The sequence below is a fragment of the Pipistrellus hanaki genome, assembly GCF_964339955.1.
Source record: "Pipistrellus hanaki genome assembly, chromosome: 8".
Taxonomy (NCBI): Eukaryota; Metazoa; Chordata; class Mammalia; order Chiroptera; family Vespertilionidae; genus Pipistrellus; species Pipistrellus hanaki.
Window position 1 is genome coordinate 31,559,201 of NC_140510.1, and position 12,476 is coordinate 31,571,676.

Genomic DNA, 12,476 nt, shown 5'->3' on the forward strand with positions numbered 1-12,476 from the left:
TAGTATGTTATAATATTCTAATTGTTATTAGGCTTGCTGAGTTTCATGTCCACATTACTATACCTCTACTTTCTTTCACATGTTCCTGTGTTGGGAGATCACACTCACAGCCCTTTTCCTCCTCCTTTTTAAAATAAATATCTAAATTGAAAAAAAAAAAAAATAAAGTTAGAAAGAAAGAAAAAAAAGAAAAGAAATAATGAAAGAAGAGATTTCCTCCCTAAGTATATTAGACTCCCCATCCCCCCCAAGGAGATGCATGGCTTTCTGTTTTGTGACTTGTCTTCCTGTTTCTTAAGAGCAAAGAAAAAGTGAGAAAATGAATTCTTTTATTCTTGCATGATTTTGATTCTTTCCTTTATTTTTAGACTTTTTGTATTAGGTTTTCTGGGCGGTCTGGTCAGGGGGGCATCCAAATTCAGATTGTCTCTTTTTCTATTTATGTCACAGAGCAGTTTATGCTGCTTGAATAAGGCAGGCCCTCTAATTTAGTCATTTTTTCCATGTATATTGATGCATATTCATGCAAGAAGGTGAATTGTTTATAAAGAGACTACTTAGGCTGATAAAAATTTATTTCAGAGTTTAGCAATTCTTTTTATCTTATCATTAACTCATAATAAATTCAGACTCTTCAGAAGGATATAAAATAAAAAGTAGAATTCCCCCTTTTTCTTTCTACCCTCATAATTGTATACCTTAGAGACTTTGAAATGTCCTTCCAGCTTCCTTTTATGTTGTTATTTTAAAACAAACAAATACATGAACACACACACTCTCTTCCTCACCTTGATACATTTGTCAGCATATGTGCCTCTACCTTATTCTTGTAGATGCTCTGTAGTATTCCATTGGCAGTGGTCGTGATTTGGGGGCACTTTATTCTAGGACTAGGTATAGGCTAATTGTTCTAAAACATAGAGGAGTCCCCCCCTAAAGGTAGAGAGTAGGCTCTGTCGATTCTGTATTATCAGCTTTTTCGTTTTGTGCCATGAGTTTCCGGGTGCTCGCATCCCTGCGTCAGGCCGCCCTGACACTTTCTGGGCGTGCTGTAATTCCTCTGACCCTCTGACCCTCTGACCGGAGCTCCCTGGGGTCTCTGTTGCCGGGTAAAATGTGTCAGGGGAGCAGAGGGGTTTTCCACGTTTGTTAAGATATAGATGCCTGTGGTTCTTACAGAATTCCCGCAGCACGCACTGCATGTTGCTTGACCTAAACCCCTAACTAAAGCAGGAATGAAATTTTGGTAAGAATCCTCCCCTCTTTTTCCATCCTATGTTTGAGCACCAAGAAGAGATAGAAACGGGAGAGGAAGCCTACTGCTTACATGACTGTGGTCCAAAGGAATAACATGTTGCTGACACTTAAAATCTCCTTGCTCAAGACTTAATTTTTGATGAGCATTAGCTAAACCTATTATTTTGAGGAAAAATGATTTTATGACAGTGAACACATATAATAGGGATAATTACTATAAAGGAAAGGTAATCACTCAAGCGAGGGAAGGCCAAGGGGTGAGAAATTCTGCCTTCGCACAGGTTATGTTATGACAGCGGAGGGGAGACTGGCCCTGGTGGCCGTGAAGCTATGCTGGGAGGAAGGGCTGAGCCATCCTTCCTTCCTCAGCCCTGCGGGCGTATTCCTCAGCCTGCCTGCTCCTTCCTGGCATGGATGAATTAGTAGCGTTTGTATCTCCAGTGTGCCAGGCAGGGAGGCTGCCGATGATGGAAGAGCTTCAACAGCTGTACTCTGTTCTCCGGCCGGAAGTGGCTCCATAGGGTGGATGGCCGAGTCTCGGGCAGCTGGAGGCTCGGAGAGTAGCAAATCAGTTATCTGATTATTGGACTAATTCTCGGCTCCTCCGAGTTCGGGCGATTCCTGTCTTACTTAAGTATGCACATGCCAGGACGTGGAGAATTCAGCTGCTTCATCTGTTCCCGTCGGTCCCTTCAACACAAGCTGAATGGCTCCATCAGTTCTTAGTAGCGGGTGGTTTATTAATAGTGAAGTAATACTTATTATTATTGTTGTTGCCAACAGCCAGCAGTTAGTAAGCAGATTTTCTGCCCGAAAGCTTTGTCTTCAAAGGATACCAATCAGAGGCTTATTAGTGACTCCATTTGACACAGGGGGAAAACTGAGCCTGGGCGATTAAGTCATTGCTGAAGGTTGCATCGCCTTTAGGATGGGTGGTCAGAGTCCCGAGAATGTGCACATTCCAGGCCTTATCCATACTTTCTGCTCCCTTCCTCACTGAGTACGCAAGTGTTTGAATGATACACTAAAAGGAGAAAGTACAAGCTGTTTCTCTGCCCTGCATTCTGGTGTTCTTTCCTGAGAGGGAGAGAAAGCCAGGAGGTCTTAGCACAGGCACTGAGCCTCATTTACCCGCATGACCGCCACGGTGAACTACCATTTTCTGATCAGTCACTGAGAGAATTGTGTCCAGCAGAAAACTGGGCTTTTTGTCAAATACAGCTAACTTATTGGTGTGTCACTCACATGAATGTGACTTCTATGTATGTTTCTGAGGGGAAAAATAAAATCCATTAGCTTAAAGCATGCATGATGTACTATTTATATGGCACATATAATAAATATAATGTATTCGTGTTTATTTGACTGAAGGTTTATCTTACCTGTTATCTACATAGACCTTGTCATACACACACACACATTTGGCACCTAATCTATCTCTCTCTATGGTACCTAACCTGATGGACACTCAGAATACATTTGCTTTTATGATTCCATTTATATGAAATGCCCAGAATAAAAAAATATACATAGAGAATGAAACTAGATTAATGGATGCCATGGACTAGGAGGGGGGATGAAAGACTGATAATGGGAATTATATCTCATTAAACACGATATTTGCCTCTGCAACAAACAGAGATAGGGAAACACAGGGAGGAGGACATCATAAGAGAGAGAACTGTGTGGATCTTCTTTTGGATCCTTATCTGGACATTCATTCAAGTACTCCGGGGATTACTGAGGCGTGTTTTATAGTAGCAGAGGTGGTAGTATAAGAGTAAGTAGCTGGAAATGCTAAGCTCCTTGGACAATTACCAATGAAAGCCCCCAGCTGCTTGGCAGTAAGAGGGCTCTCTCCTTGCTCTTTGTACCTGTACGAATGCCCTTTGCTCTCACTCCTGCCTCAGTTCTGGGTGTTCCCTAAACAGGGACCCTGTGCTGTTTGGCTTTGGAGTCTTGGCTGTTTTCCATCAGCTTAGGGTCAAAGCTGTATGTGGAGAGCTTCAGAGGTCCTGGATGGCTTCCGAATCATTACAGCAGGTAGGGTTGTAGAGACCATGCATTTCAAGCCACTTTTTATTTTCCTTTTTAAACGATTTTTTAAATTGATTTTAGAGAGGGAGGGAGAGGGAGAGAAACATCAACGGGACAGCAGAACATCAATTGGCTGCTTCCTGCATGCTTCCTACTGGGGATCTGGCCCGCATCCTGGGCTCGTACCCTGACCAGGAATTGAATGGTCAACCTCTCCATTACGGGGCCTTCACCATACTTGTTATATTCAATCAACTAAGTCACACCGGCCACCGCTCCACTCTTTATTTTTCTACTTAAGTTAACATATGCTTGTCAAAATGAGAAACTATTAGAGCATGTGAAGTACAGTCTGAGTCCTTTTGCCTTTCCTGTCTGTTCATGCATTCCCTTAAGTAATTGGTGATGAAACTGAGGTTCAAGAGCATAAATGACTAGACCAATGGCACCAAGGTCGCCCCGGCCAGGGAGATGAATGAGAACACCTACCTCTGAGCTCTTTCAGTCATTTCCTGTTACACAGGGACCTGGAAACACCATTGAAACAGAAATCGCAGTAGATAAGAAGTAATCTCTGACGCTTCATCCCAAGGCTTCTCGGGTGTTATTGGTTGGGGGCGTGGATTGGTTCATAACTGAATAACAAAGTAGAAGTGATTAGTCCTAATTTCAGGACATTTTAAATGACTAACATCTATGGGTGTAAAATCAAGTTCTGAAATATTATGGTGCCACACCTGAGCTGGGCTAGAAAACTCCCTCTGTGTGGCTTTGCCGGTATCAATGGTGGGATTTATTTTGGGGGTAATGTGGCATGGCTTGATCTTGCCCCCTAATGGCTGGCTGTTGTTTTGCATTGTGGCCTTAGTGAGAGATGGGGTCTCTCCCTTTCTTGACTTTATGGAATTATATGGGAGAAGGAGATACAAACCAAAACAAAAGGGAGAAAGAAGGGTTGGCTGGGAATCATACCCACCTGGACTCAGCTTCCTGCGTTAAGCACCTCCGGGAGATTGAATGTCAACCTTCAAAGGCCAGCATGCGTCCTGATCAGGAAAGGCGAGGCACCTGCTGCCGCTGTGCCAGAACTGAGTCAGGCCAGGGGCACTAAGATACTCCACTACACCAAGATACTCCATTACAGCGAGAGTTTCTCTCTTGTCTTGGTCAATAGCTGACCCATACCATTTGAATGTATTTAATTACTAAGAATATCATTATTTTGTAAACCCCTCACTTATGTTTACTAATACTATTTCTTCCAAAAAGTTACTTATTGGCCAACTTGTATCAAAAGTGAAGCCAATTTGCCACTGGAATAAAATTTTCTAAAAAATTAAAGAGCTAACAAAATCACTAATCATCTGAGATGCAAATCAAAACAACAATAGGTACCATCTCACACCTATCAGAATGGCTATCACAATAAATGACAAGTGCTGGCGAGGATGCAGAGACTGGCTGAATAAGGGGGTTAGGACAGGGGAGGTGGCTGTGTAGACACCCAACAGCTGGGAAAGCCAGAATGAAGTGAGTGTGGCTAAATGTGGAATCAAAGCCTGGAACTGGAGGACAGGGGCTGAAGGCAGATTAAGTCTGGAGTCTGGGAGCCTGGGGACAGGGAGGATGGCAAAAGGAAGGGACTGCTGCATCACTATCTGCCCATGGGGTGGCTCAGAATTAACAGGGCAGCCACCAACTCTGAAGTAGGCTACAGCCTTCCCCTTCCCCACCGCCACACCCACCTCCACCATGTCACTACTTATTTTTTAAAATATATTTTATTGATTTTTTTTACAGAGGGGAAGGGGGAGAGAGAGAGATGCCATACATGGATCTGAGTTCCCCCAGACTCACTGGGAGGCGGGAAAAGACTCTAAATGGTTGCTAGCACCAGTTTGTCCTGAGTTCCAGCAGTGTGCCAGGCAGGAATTGGCTGTGGGGCATGTACTTTTGCCAAATTAAAATACAAACACACAGTTTTGTCTCTGGGGTGTGTTCTGACTTGATATTTTTAAAGAGACCGTCTTCCTTTTCTTGAAATCTTCAAATCTGAGGAAATGTATTGAGTTAGTTGCTGATTCATGAAAAAGAAGGCACGTTTTCCTTCCTCTCATCCCCCTCCACGAAAGCAAAGTTTCCCTTCCATTCAGACCCACTCAGAGTCTCTTTATTCCTTGATTCTGAATCCCCGGGGAAGCAGGTGGCAATCCTGCATGTCGAGCTTCCTCACATTTAGTATCTCTGGAGTCACAGAAAATTGAGTCTGAACCCGAAAGCGGGCATACAAGGATCCTCTTTCAGGGGTTCCCTTTGTCACCCAGTTTTACAGCAGGAAGCAAAGATCCTGGCCTGCCTCCCAGGGATTGAAAAGGGGGGTGGGGAAAGGGGAGAAAGTAATCTAGAGAAAGGGGGAATTACTTCTTTTAATACTAACCATCTTTGTCAGCTTGGTATAAATGCTCTGCCAGAGCAAGAAGACCAGGGCTGAGTCTGATTCGAAGCTTCCAGGTTATCTTCTGCCAAATGCACATCACCTTGCCTGCCTTCCTGCCTGGCAGGTCAAATAGCATTAGAGAGCTCCGCCCCGCCCCCATGTGAAACCACTTGACTTCCTCAGCTGGCATAAGTAACCCCCTTGTGTTATATGAGCATCTTTTGTGAACTTGGGAACATATTACAGGAAATGAAGAATCATGTAGGCAATGTAATACCTATTGGCTAGACTGAGGTTGGCCTTTGACACTACCTTTTAGAAAATAGTTTAAGTGATTAATTAAGGTGCTTTAGCCAAGAATGTGTGTTAGGTAATACAAATACTACTTTGCTTTGTTGGAACTCTTGGACATTTAACTTTTAGTCTTTGCTGTGGAAGGCTGTTTTTGTTTAATTTTCATAAAATAGAAAAGCAGCTTTTTGGAAGTTTTCCAGCAAGGTGGAGCTGGCACTAACAATTTGTATTTTAAAATGTACCACAATGGTTTGGAAACTTTTTTTTTTTTTTTTTTTTTTTTAATTGTCAATGTATGACCTGGATCACCATGTCATGGTGGCTCTTTTCATCAATCCATTTATCATTGAAATTATTTCTTGTGTGCTCACGCTGAAGAGTGATGTGCTAGCTCTGGCCAGCTCAGTTGGTTGGGTGTCCTTGTGCACCTAAAGGTGGCTGGTTCGGTTCCTTGTCAGGGCATATGCACAGGGTGCAGACTCGGCGGGTTGTGTATGTGTGTGTGTGTGTGTGTGTCTATAGAAAGTACCAGATGTTTCTCTTTCTCTCTTCCTTGACCTTCTCTTTATCAATAAATTAAAAATCAATAAAATAAAAATTCTTTAAAAAAGTGATGGGCTATGACTGTAGTGCTTTAGAAAGCATAATACTGGATCTTTCAAAAGAAGATACTGAAAAAAGAATAAGACATCATCTCAAAAGAAAATTCTGTAAAGACAGTGTGTACAACTGAGAGCTTTCAGTCCACATATTCTCCCCTACTTACACAGAGCATTGATTGTAGATCTTGATGGACTTGCAAGTAAAATGTTCTAAAGGAAGTTATTTTCTGAAGCCATTGAGGAGATGAAGGTGCCCGTGGTCTTTATCTCTGCTGTGGTAGTAAAATAGCATATAGATTTCACTTAAAGAGCAGAACTATAAATGGGTTTGGATTTCTAATTAGAATATAGGTGTTGGGGGTGGAGGGAGAGAGGATGAAAGTGAATTAGAAATACGCTTTGAGTTTGTAAGAAATATACAGGGGCAGAGACTGAATGGTCTCCATTAGCATGGTGGATACTAGCTGTTTGGACAAGAGCATGGCAGGCAGACAGGGTACTTGAAGTACCTTCATTAGGCAGCTAGTTTGTTTCTCCTTCTTGCCACTGCTAGTGCTCTTCCCAGGAACTAGACACAACCACTCAGCTGCTGATGGATGTGCTCATCATGTTCTCAGATACAACTTCTCAAGTGCATCTAAAACCCTATAAAATAAGCACTTGTCATAGTTTGGGTACCAGGCTTATATATATCTGTTGCAGCCGGGATATGTCCTCAGCAACGACCATTTTCAAAGCAGCTGCTTTTACCTCCCTTCTCAGCCGATCCTCGTCAGGTATTGTGTAGAATTTGATTTAAGGAGTCATTTTGACCATGTGGGTTGACAGATTGAAACTGTCGTTGGCTTAATCTTGTGATCTGAAGATGGAAAAAAAAAAAAAAAATGACACGAGGCTGCTTAGAAGAGGTGTGTGCTTGGGTATTTATGATGTTAAATTTGAAACTATGGAAGATCTAAGCAGAAATCATAAAATACCCAACTGGAGCTGGGTTTAAGGTTTAGGATTTCAGGTTGTTAGCACACCCTGCTTTTGTTTCTATGTTTTAGAAGGTGACCATTTATGCATTTAGGAAACTGGGATGGGTGTTGAGTTGGGGGAAGTAGGGAGGATTGAATGAAGATGGTTGATTAAGCAAATCTCATGAAATGATAGTGAAAATGCAGTAATTTGCATTTCCCTATTGATGTTGGGCATCTTTTTATGTGCTGGTTTGTCATTGTGTATCCGAATTATTGAAGGATTTAGTCAATTTTTAAAAGTTGGGTTGTTTATTTTATTATTTTTTAAATATTTCATTGATTTTTTTACAGAGAAGAAGGGAGAGGGAGAGAGAATTAGAAACATCGATGAGAGAGAAACATCAATCAGCTGCCTTCTGCTGGGGATGTGCCTGCAATCAAGGTACATGCCCTTGACTGGAATCAAACCTGGAATCCTTCAGTCCGCAGGCCGATGCTCTATCCACAAAGCCAAACCGGCCAGGGCTAAAAGTTGGGGTATTTATTTTATTATTGAACTATAGAATTTATATATATATATATATATATATATATATATATATATATATATATATATATATTTATTTATTTTCTGGATACAAGTCTTTATCAGATGTATATGTTGCAAATATTTCCTCCTAATTCGTCTTGCTTTTCCTATAACAATGCCTTTGAAAGAACAAAGTTTTTCCAATGAAGTCTAATTTAGTTTATCTTTTATTTTTTTAAGTGGTTCATGCATTTTTGTGGCCTAACAAATCTTTGTCCAAACTCAGGTCACAGGATTATCTCCTATGCTTTCTTCTAGAAACCTGATGATTTTGTTTCTTACGTTAAAGTATGTTGTCTGTTTTGGCAAAGGAGTGTGAAGTAAGCCTGGGGATTCACTGTTTTCCCCTCATATCTTTATCCAGCTGCTTCAGGCATTTGTTGAATAGACTTCTTTTTTCATGAACTACCTTAGTACCTGAAAAACACAAATTGTGTGGGCCTATGTTTGTACTCTCTCCTGTTCCACTGATCTTTATATCTTTCCTTTTGTCATATAGCACTGTCTTAAATAAAGGTAGTGTGAATATTGTTTTTTCTGTAAAATTACTCTTGCTATTCTAAATTTTTTTTTTTTTTTTTTGCATTTTTATATCAATTTTAGAATTAGCTTGTCAATTTTTAAGAAAAAGCCTCCTGGATTTTGATTGAAGTTGCATTGACTACTTTTTTTTTAAATTATTTTTTTGTTTGAAGTATCAATTTCGGAAACACGGACATCCTAGCCACATTGACTCCTCTGATCTGTGAACATGGCCTCTTTATTTATTTAGGGCTTTAATATCTTGCCTGGAGTGCTTAGAAGCTTCCCAGTGGGTAGGTCTTGCACATATTTTGTTAAGTTTATTCCTAAGTCTTTCATTATTTTTAGTGCTATGTTAAGTGATATAATTTTGAAATAAAAGTTTCCAATGATTTGATCCCAGAGAAATACTGTTTTTAAATGACTCCCACTACTTCATTAATCCCCTTATGGAAAAAAGGTGTGGTTTATGCTATATCACTGCATTTTCAAAACCAAGTTATACTGTTAAACACCATCTCAATGGTTTCTGTACTGTAAACTGCACCATAAGTGTTGAAGTTGAGAATTCTGAGCTTGGTTCTCATGCTTACATCTATGTCGAAAGCATGTGGTGAGGGTATGGTTAAGATCTGATAAGTTCCCCTATTTTCAACCCTTACGTTCTCTTCATAAGGATGCTTTCTTTATATGACTAGGCACTTTTGTTGACTTTAATGGAAGGCATCTACCTTCTCTACCTCTTCCCCTGTTCCCTGACATACATTATGCTCTTCACAAATATTAGCATTCATTCAGTTCAAGCAAGCATCTATGGAAATTCTGAGGATTATACCTGTGTATTTGCATGTTGTTATAATTGGGGCAAATGAGGTTTCAGAGACTCTAGTTAGTATAATTGTCAGAAAACAATCAAGATAAGAACTTGCCATTCTTTCCAATTCTGCAGTGATTGAAAAATATTATCGCTCTTATTTAAATCTTGAATTATCTAATGGTTTCTGCAAGAAATCTAAGGCTTATTCTGTCTTTTTGTTTGCTTCTGCCTTGATCAGGATCAGAACTTGCTTATTTTTCTTTTCCTCCTCCATGTTTTGTTTGTATGATGCTTGGTTAGCTCAGGAGACTTTAAAGATCTTTCTAAGTGTGTTATTCTTGTTTGGGAGGCATCCTTAAGTAAGATTTCTGGAATTGTAATAAAAATGGGAGAAAGGGTTTCATATTCCATTTTTCTTGTGAAGAAACAACAATGTGTGTTTATACCCCTTGCGTTTTTACAGGAACAGTACTCCCCAGAGATTTTACACAGTTTTCCTGAAAGCATAGACTGTAGCTGTGATTTTATAATGTAAGTCTATATCTTTAAATGTAACTGAAAATCTTGTTAAGTCTTTGCTTATGAGGGATATGTATGCTCTCTTTGTAGACTGAGTAAAGAGAGGGTATTTACGTGTCCACAGTAGGAAGTACAATCAGAAGCTTTAATGGACAGAGGACCTAGTTGGGGAATTTAAGAGAATGCAGACTCTTGAGTACTTGATGACTTGGGCCAGGAGAATTTTTGCCATTTAGCAAGCAACCTCAGTTGCTTTAGATGCAGGCCTTTGGTCATGGGTATTTTAAGAAATGCCAGTCTAAATGAAGGGAAAGCGTTAGCGTTTGAAGAGAGAAAATATCAATAGATATGAAGATTATCAGAAGGCTTTTCCAGTGTAAATCTGACTTTCCATCACTCTATACAGCTCTTCGGTCCTCATCCTACCTAATCCTATCTAATAAAGAGGGAATATGCTAATTGACCCTCACACCATTGCAAAGATGGCAGCAACCACAGCCAATAAGAAGGAAATATGCTAATTGATTGCCACACCCTCAAAGATGGCGGTGCCCACAGACACAAGATGGCGGTACTCAGTCCCCTCAGCCCCGCTGGGGCACCTGCCTCCGGAGTCCACCAGTTCCCCAGTCCACTCAGCCCCCTAGCCGCCCAGGCACAGGCAAGCCTTGGCTGTCAGCTGCCCAGCCAATTAGGGCTAGCCCGAGGTGCAGGCAAGTCTCGAATGGCAGCTGCCCAGCCGCCCAGGGCCATCCAAGGCTCAGGTAACCAGGGCCGGCTGAGGCTTGCGCTGTCAGCAGTGGCAGCAGCAGAGGTGTGATGGGGGTGTCACCTTCTCCTGATTGCTGGGTTGCCTTGTGCCCCTGAGGGCTCCTGGACTGTGAGAGGGGCAGGCTGGGCTGAGGGACCCTCCCCACCACTTTCAGTGCATGAATTTTCATACACTGGGCTCCTAGTTAACAATAACAACTGCACTTACTGAACACTGCTCCATGTCAAGTAGTCACAGTTTTGTCTTTTCTTAGGACAACATGAGATAACAGACAAACTTTATTAGTATGACCTCCTTCATGCAAATGCAACAAATTCAGTTACATTGCTTTTTAAGTTGAGAGAAGGATGAACTATCAATAGGATTAAAGAAGTCCAAATCATATCACATATTAGAGAGTGAATTATCCGAAGTTATGATTAGGAAAGACCCGTTGAACTAGAAGAAACTTTTGCTAGTCTAAATAAAGGCAATTATTTGGAAAACTCTCATCAAAAGTTATTTTCAGTCTGCGAGCTGTAATGGAACACTTGGAAAGTTGTCCTCTCTTCTCAGTCTAGGAAAATGATTTCATATTCAGAGCCGAAGAATGCTTCAAGGCGCTCCAAGAAACTATGGCTGTGGAATGAATTTGACATGCTGATTTTTTCAAGTCTAGTCTAGTGCAGAAATGGCCAACTTGTAAAGTTGGGAATGAAGAAAGAAGAGTGATGCACTATTACCCATATGCTCTTTCACTATTCAGAACTCCTTATTGGCTCCCTGTCCTACGCAATAGCCTATTACTTGACGCCTGCCATTGTCCTTTCCCAGTTCCCATTTAGATCCTTTGTGCCATTAACTTTCATAGACTTTATCACTGGGACACAGCTCACCTCCTTGAAGATCCTAGCACATGCCCCATGCTTTTCTACTTTTGCTCCCAGGTGCCCCCATCTGGAAAACTCCTCTGCCTCCTGCCTCTCACACGGTCCCAGGATATCTACTAGTCAATGCTGCCTGCCCTTCAAAACTCAGTTCCAAAGCTACTTTCTCCAGGGATGTTTCTTTGATCATCTCAGTTGGAAAGAGCCTTACCTTTCTTTGAACTTCCAGAGGATCGCATATGGTTCTGATCATAGTCTACTTTGTATTACAGCAGTGTCTGCTATCTCTCAGAGATGAGATTTAATGTTTTGGAGTTGAATTTGTTTCATTTTGTGCTTTTTATAGAGCGTCTTGCATAATGTGTTCTGGATGAGTATAAGAATAAAAAGACTTTTTCTTTTTTTTTTTTACCTTGGTATTTTTCACGTGGGTGTCTTAGAAACAGGAGACTTAAATGTGATAGCAAGATTTAAGATACTCAGGGACAGGGACTTATTTAGCAAAATGTTTCATCCAATAATAACTACAGGGACCCTTCTAACTAGGATCACAGCTGGCACTAGCTGCCTCTGGTCGTTGTTAGACAAAATTAGAATCCCATCTGAACTTGCTTTTCTTGCTTATCTTCATAAGTAGGTAGAGTCTTAATACTTTTCCTTCGTTTTCTCTAAATTGTCCTCATACTTTCCATAGGTGGGGCATTTTGGTGGCTTCTCTGAAGTGCCGGAGAGTTCTGAGGGAAGAAGGGCATGGCATATGCATTCCCTTGGGACTCGGGTTCTCTCCTTTGTTTTTTTTTTT

The 12,476-nt window shown here is 41.1% G+C and overlaps 1 protein-coding gene across 3 annotated transcripts in view; it reads left to right on the plus strand.

The window, feature by feature from the left end:
• Window positions 1–12,476, plus strand: part of FMNL2 (formin like 2) — a 304,305-nt gene that overhangs the window by 174,380 nt on the left and 117,449 nt on the right. The window lies entirely within an intron of this gene.